This window comes from Phoca vitulina, unplaced genomic scaffold (assembly GCF_004348235.1).
Source record: "Phoca vitulina isolate PV1807 unplaced genomic scaffold, GSC_HSeal_1.0 scaffold10, whole genome shotgun sequence".
NCBI classification, from domain to species: domain Eukaryota; kingdom Metazoa; phylum Chordata; class Mammalia; order Carnivora; family Phocidae; genus Phoca; species Phoca vitulina.
Genome location: NW_022589713.1, coordinates 10,407,435 through 10,413,949, shown reverse-complemented (window position 1 = coordinate 10,413,949; position 6,515 = coordinate 10,407,435). Strand labels below are relative to the sequence as shown.

The 6,515-nt window shown below is 40.4% G+C and overlaps 1 pseudogene; it reads left to right on the top strand.

The window, feature by feature from the left end:
- Positions 1–1,144: 1,144 nt before the first annotated feature.
- Positions 1,145–1,814, top strand: LOC116635276 (annotated as a pseudogene).
- The last annotated feature ends 4,701 nt before the right edge of the window (positions 1,815–6,515 follow it).

Here is a 6,515-nt window from a genome sequence, read left to right as displayed (position 1 = left end):
CATATATAGATAATGTTAATCCTGTTCCTCTAGAGTTGTAGTACTTTTTCTTAACATCCTTCTATGATCTGGGACTGCTAACATTTGTGAAATCTCTTCGAGAAGACATTTACTTTAAGAGACAAAACAGCTATGGTTTAAATATGCAAGCAGATCCACCCAAAAAATCTCATTCATAAAATAATGGTGCTTTGCAACAAGTTCATTTGACTGTGGAAATTTGAAAAATGTGTTATTGCTTGGGTCATTTTAAAAACCATGATTTGGAAAAATATGGTGCAAGTTGTAATTCTTTCTAATTAAAAACCAGGCAAGCCCTTAGGTGGGAGTCACAGCGAGCTGCCCTGAGTTTTTCCCAAGCCTAACAAAAGAAAGAAGGACTGGCCACTGCTTGTGCCTGCCAGCTGTGCATTGTTCAAGGAATCAAAATAAAGAGGCAAAGGGGTCAAGGGTTAGGAGCTCATATTTCCACTCTACATGACCCCGTCTCGGGGCTGGGGTGCTCTTGTCATCTGTTTCTGAAGGTCTCTCAACACAAGAGTCTCCTCCACCCCTTTTGGGAAACTCCTGTGTAGACTATGCCGGTGATTAATGAAAAGGGCTCACAGGAGACCTTCTTAAAATGCTTTGGACAAAAGGGTCCTCAGCACGAAGGCTTCAGAAGAATACCTGCAGACATTACTGTCTTGAGAATACAGTGGAAATATCTGTGTTTTCCACCAATCTACCTTTTTACAACATATCAAGTAACTTGATTAATGGTGTGCCACTTTCTATTCTTATTAAAGGCTGTCACCAGAATACTTAAACTTTCACACTTCGTGTATCGCAGAATATTTGGTTGATTTTTATGTTGTGTTCATTATTTTAAGGTCGTATTAGGTGCTACTGGGTTGAATTCTGAAATCCCACTTAGGCCACAAATATTGGAAAATTATAAATCATGTTCTAGCAAATAACATTTAGACGTATATGACAATTTTTATCAAAATCTGAAAAAGTAGAACATAAATTATTAACGCTATTCTTGTGACATAGTAGGCGCCTGAATAAAAACGTACTTCATAAAAATCCAAACCTTGTAGGTTTTACAAACCGACCGTGAGGCTTTGCGTTTTCTCTTCCGCAGCCAGCGCCGAGAGCGATGGGCATCTCTCGGGACAATTGGTACAAGCGCCGCAAGACCGTGGGCAAGAGAAAGCCCTACGGCAAGGAGCGGAAGTATGAGCTGAGACGCCCCGCTGCCAACACTAAGATTGGCCCCCACCGCATACACACAGTCCGAGTCCGGGGAGGCAATAAGAAGTACCGTGCCTTGAGGCTAGACGTGGGGAACTTCTCCTGGGGCTCTGAGTGTCGTACGCGAAAAACAGGATTATCGATGTTGCCTACAACGCATCCAACAACGAACTGGTCCGCGCCAAGACCCTGGTGCAGAACTGTATTGTGCTAATTGACAGCACACCGTACCGGCAGTGGTACGAGTCCCACTGTGTACTGCCCCGGGGCCACAAGAAGGGGGCCAAGCTGACGCCCGCGGCAGACGAGATTTTAAACGAAAAACGATCGAAGAAAATTCAGAAGTATGATGAAAGGAAAAAGAATGCCAAAATCAGCAGTCTTCTGGAGGAGCAATTCCAGCAGGACAAACTTCTTGCGTGCATCGCTTCAAGACCAGGCCAGTGTGGCCGAGCAGATGGCTACGTGCTAGAGGGCAAGGAGCTAGAGTTCTGTCTGAAGAAAATCAAAGCCCGGAAAGGCAAATAAATCTTCCTCCTATCTTCGGTCATGTAATAAAGGTGTTTATTGTCCTGTAAAAAAAAAAAAAAAAAAAAAAAAAAATCCAAACCTTGTAATTATCACATTTTCACTGGTTGCTTTGCTAGAAATTTCTCAAGAGATTATGAGACATATTAATGAAAATCCAAAGGTGATTTTAAAAGATTCCACCCCCCACCCCAAATACTTACAAGACAGTAAAATTAAACATGCTGTGGCTATTATTTTTTCCATTGGTTTAGGACAGTGAAATAAGACATAGGCTCTAGTTCTAAGAGCTACCAGGGGTCCAATTTCTGGAAACCCTAACGTCTAATGCCTAACCTACAACTGTACTGATTAGGACAGTGTTTCACCAATTCCGCACTGTTCGCGCTAATGAGCCTGCAGAAAACTGGGAATTATCAGTTAAAGCTGCTGTTAAGCTGCTCCCCTCACAGTATATCAGCTCCACGACTTTCTTACTATCCTACAATTCAATATAGCATCCCTCGAAACAGTCGGCTTCTAGTTAACATAGAAATTTGTTGTGAAAGAAGGAAGGCAAGGAGGAGAGGCCATATTTGTCTATGACCATGAGTATAAAATGCCTTCAATGGAATAGCGCATTCTATCAAATAGCATCCCTGTACTCTGTCTGCATGGGATTTGATAGGAATCTACTTTGGACCAAATGCATCCTTTCTTCCCATTTTCTGTGCTTACTCGCTTTTCAGAGCAAAAGGAGTTCAGATTTCCTAACCGCTGAAGTGTAAATCATAGCTATGGGACTACTGAGGCGATTTTGATCAAACTGCAGAGAAGCAAGAAGAAAAGAGTAGAAACACCTCTTTTCATTAAATTTCATTACATTTCAATTTAGATAACTAGGAACAAGACAGCTTTTTCCTGTTTTATCGAACTGTTTAACCTCCAAAATAGCCATGGCTATGGAGAAGTAATGTCTGAGTTTTGAGGGTACAGTCACACTTTCCAGATAAACTAAATTATGATTACAGGATAGCCTTTGATGCTGAGAACGACACTGCAAATTTTCAGGTTGCTGAAAAACCGATGCAAAGGTAAGGGTTACCACAGTACGTACAAGGAGAGGGAAACAAAGGGAGAAAAAATTTTTTTCAAAACTGGTGCAAGGCCTCTTTGCTTATTTCCAGGAACAGTCAGCCAGATTTAAAGTTTCAGCTCATGTCCTTCTTTTCCTCTGAAATGGTTCTTTGATCACATCCAGCCAAATGCTCTTCATGCCTTCTCTGCCAGCCCTCCCCCACCCCCCCCCCCCCCCGTCCCTCTCCCTCCCTTGTCTTGCCACCAGGTTAGGTAAGTGGCAGGGTGGTAGGAGGGGTAAGGACCTGACCTCGTGCTGAAATATGACTCTCTCATTTACCAGCTCTGTGAGCACAAATTCCTTAACCTCTCCGTGCTCCGTTTCTTCACATGTAAAATGGAGATCTGAATAGTACCTACATGGTAGTTTTGATCAGTGGATTAAATTGTGACTTTATGTCAAGTACGGAACACGGTAAGCACTGAATTATTACTAGAGCCACTTGCATGCAGGTGTCTCCCACCATGCTCCTTGAAGGCAGGGGCCAAGTTTTTCTTTTTAAAGAATCCCTGAGTTGCCTTGTTTTTAGTGTGCAGTGGTCATAGCTCTCAATTGAACACCGAATGAAGGAAAGAATAAAGGGGCATAGACGGCAAAGATTGAAGTTTTATCACCTGATGACATCTGATGCTGTCTCAGTTGCACAGAACTATGGCTCTGCTCTCTCACCTTTGCTTCCATTTCTCCGCGGCTTCCACCCGGAATTCACTCCCAACCTGTCTGCAGACTGAACCTGAAGGTGGAGCACAACTTTCGAAGTTGATAGGTCCTTCCGGAAAGAGGGGAGGGATGATAGGTGCGAATTCACATCAGGAATATATGACCCAAGTGTGTTTCTGTATGAATTTCAATATGAAAACCTGCAACGTTTTCAAGATCTTGGAACTGATACTCTGTGATATTTATGTCAGGACAAGGAATTTTACTTCAAATATAAACTTTAAATTTGGAAACTAAATCACTTGTTTCTTAGGAACAAGGAGATAATACTTTGCAGAGAGAGAGGACCAAGTGCTTTTCACCTCCAGAGATGATCTCTAATTCTGCCAGAGAAATGATTATATGGATAAGTTTAACTTTGAAAATAGACATAATACCAGGCCCAGATCTTTGTGTGGGGGCTTCTGTTGGCAGTCACCTCACCTTTATCAGTGAACCTTATCATATTTGCGTGTCATAATCGCTGCCTTGACAGAATTAGATAAGCACCTGTAAAGATTTTTAAAAGACATTTGCTCCCTTTATCTGCAAACTGTCAGCACCTTTGCCTTTAAGCATGCTTGCCTTGCACAATATAGGTTACTAGTTTGAAGATTTGAATTAGCAGATTGTTAAAAATGCCAGTAACTAAAGTTACTGAAAATGCACCATTTTCACTGCACAAGCTTGGGCTGGCTGCCACTGGCCACAGGAGATAATAAACAAATGTGTTCCTAGAGATGGCCTTCAATTTTAAAATGCTGGCCCCGGCAAAATTCTGAGCTTCGTGTATTCATGGTAATTGATGTCAACAATTAAGAAAGACCATGATAATTATGTGACCAGCGACTAGGCTTATTTGAGGTGTAAACAAAATACCTTTCATGAACTCCAGATTGACTTCCCACTTTGCAAACGTTAGCCCCTATTTACTTGCTGGCCTTTATAACATAAACATTGCTGTATCATACTATTAAAAGGAGTTCTCTGCTCAGGAAACTCAAGGTAATATCATCTAGCATTTTGGCATTCTCCCGAAGAATTAGTGCCTAGGGGAGGCAAACAGAACATTAGTGAGGATTAATAGAATTTTTGAGTGAGCCTTCTTTTTCCCTCCTCTCTCTGTCCCAGCTTTTATGTGTTAACCTTCAAATTATTTGAGCATGTTTCTTTGTGTGTTGAATTATTAAAAGTGGTGTATTTTTCAGTATCTAGCCAGTAGATTATTTATGATGGCTTCACATTTTTTTCCAACAGCCGCAGTATATTTAAATTTCTAGATTTTAATATTGTTATGCTCTAAACTTGGTTTAAATTCCAAGCAGTTATGAGATGATATGTCTTCTCAAAAAAATATATCCTCTCCAGGTACATTGATGTAGTAGTTTTGCTGACTCTCTCAGAGGGCACTTAAACCATCATCGAACATCTTTGGGATTTGATAAGAGATAGATTAAAAAACTCTTATAAAGAAGTTTTCTTTCACCTCACAAATGGTGTGATGTCTTGCGAGTAACTTGTCCGTGTCTGCATCTAAAATTTCATGGACTTAAGCAAGGTGATTCTGTGAGTTGCTTCCACGCTGGGGTCGTATTAGACACTGTAGTGGATGGGAAGTCTGAGGCCCTACCTCTTGTGATTTCAGTGGAGCTCCATAATTGAAACTGGAGGGAAGGATGGGCTTGAGGGTGCAGCATTTTACGTGGCATAAAGTTCTCTGCATAAAAAGCATCAGATATAAAATAAAGCCTATAAACCACACCGTTCTGATGAGGTTTCCCTCTCCAACAGTAATAGCTATTTCTTAAACCTCAATCGGTAATGTCGGGCACACTCCAATGCCAGACCTTATGCAAAGTGGCCATCAAGTGGATTGAACAAACATGCTTCTGAAGCATTTTTAAGAATTACGTAAGGTGAAATCACTGTCATGGTCTCTGCTTTCATTAAAATAAAAATGCTTTTATTTTTTGCATATTAATATGGTCACATTCTGAAGGTCCTTTTTGTGGTTGCAAATTGCTCAGAAAACCAGCGATATTCCAAAATATTTTTAAGGATTCTTGTCTAAAGATATCAATTCTTGCCCGTAGTTAACAGTTCTATCAGGTATCTCCCTACTCTTTCTCACACTAATGAGACTGGTGGAATTGTTTTCCTAATTTAATTCAGCCCAGCCACACCAATGCAATCGTCTGATTCCCAGGTCTTTCAGTTAGCTGCGGAACTGAAGTTCTTGGTTAAGTCGAAACTATTATACACATAAGTTGCCATAAATAATGATTCATTGAGAAGAATGTGGGTCATAAACATAAAGAATATAATATAAAAGATAGTTTCAAACATATGTTGCTTCATTTCTGTTCAAATAGTCTGGATAGCCTGTTAAGATGCTCCAACTTCCTGTAATAGAGAGTGAAAAGAACATTTTTCTACAAAATGTGTCCCTCTTGGTTATTTAATGTAGCAGAACAATAGCAAAATAAAATACCAGCAGAATATCTGATAATTTTTTATTGAGGAAACAGGGAAGTTAGGATGAAATGTAGGACTCTTCAAGTTAACAGGAAAATACACTTATAGCTTTCAGGCCCACCTCAAGATCCTCTAACATTTATCAAAAAATCTCTTCAATTTTCAAAGGCCCTCTAAAGACCTCCTGGGACTATAAACAAAGGCTATATTGTATCCTTGGCTGAAGCTTGTTAAGTGGCTCATGAATAATACTAAATGCATCCTCCCCATAAATCTCCTTGATGTAGGACCACTGTTATCCAGCCACAAACTTTACTGACATCCATCATAAACTCGGAGATGGGAGATTTGCCATATGCATCCAAACAACTGCTTCCAATGTCCCATCCATGTGATTCTCTTGAACACATGAAGTCAGAGAAAAGAGAAATACTGACACTTTTTTTTAGTGCAATGT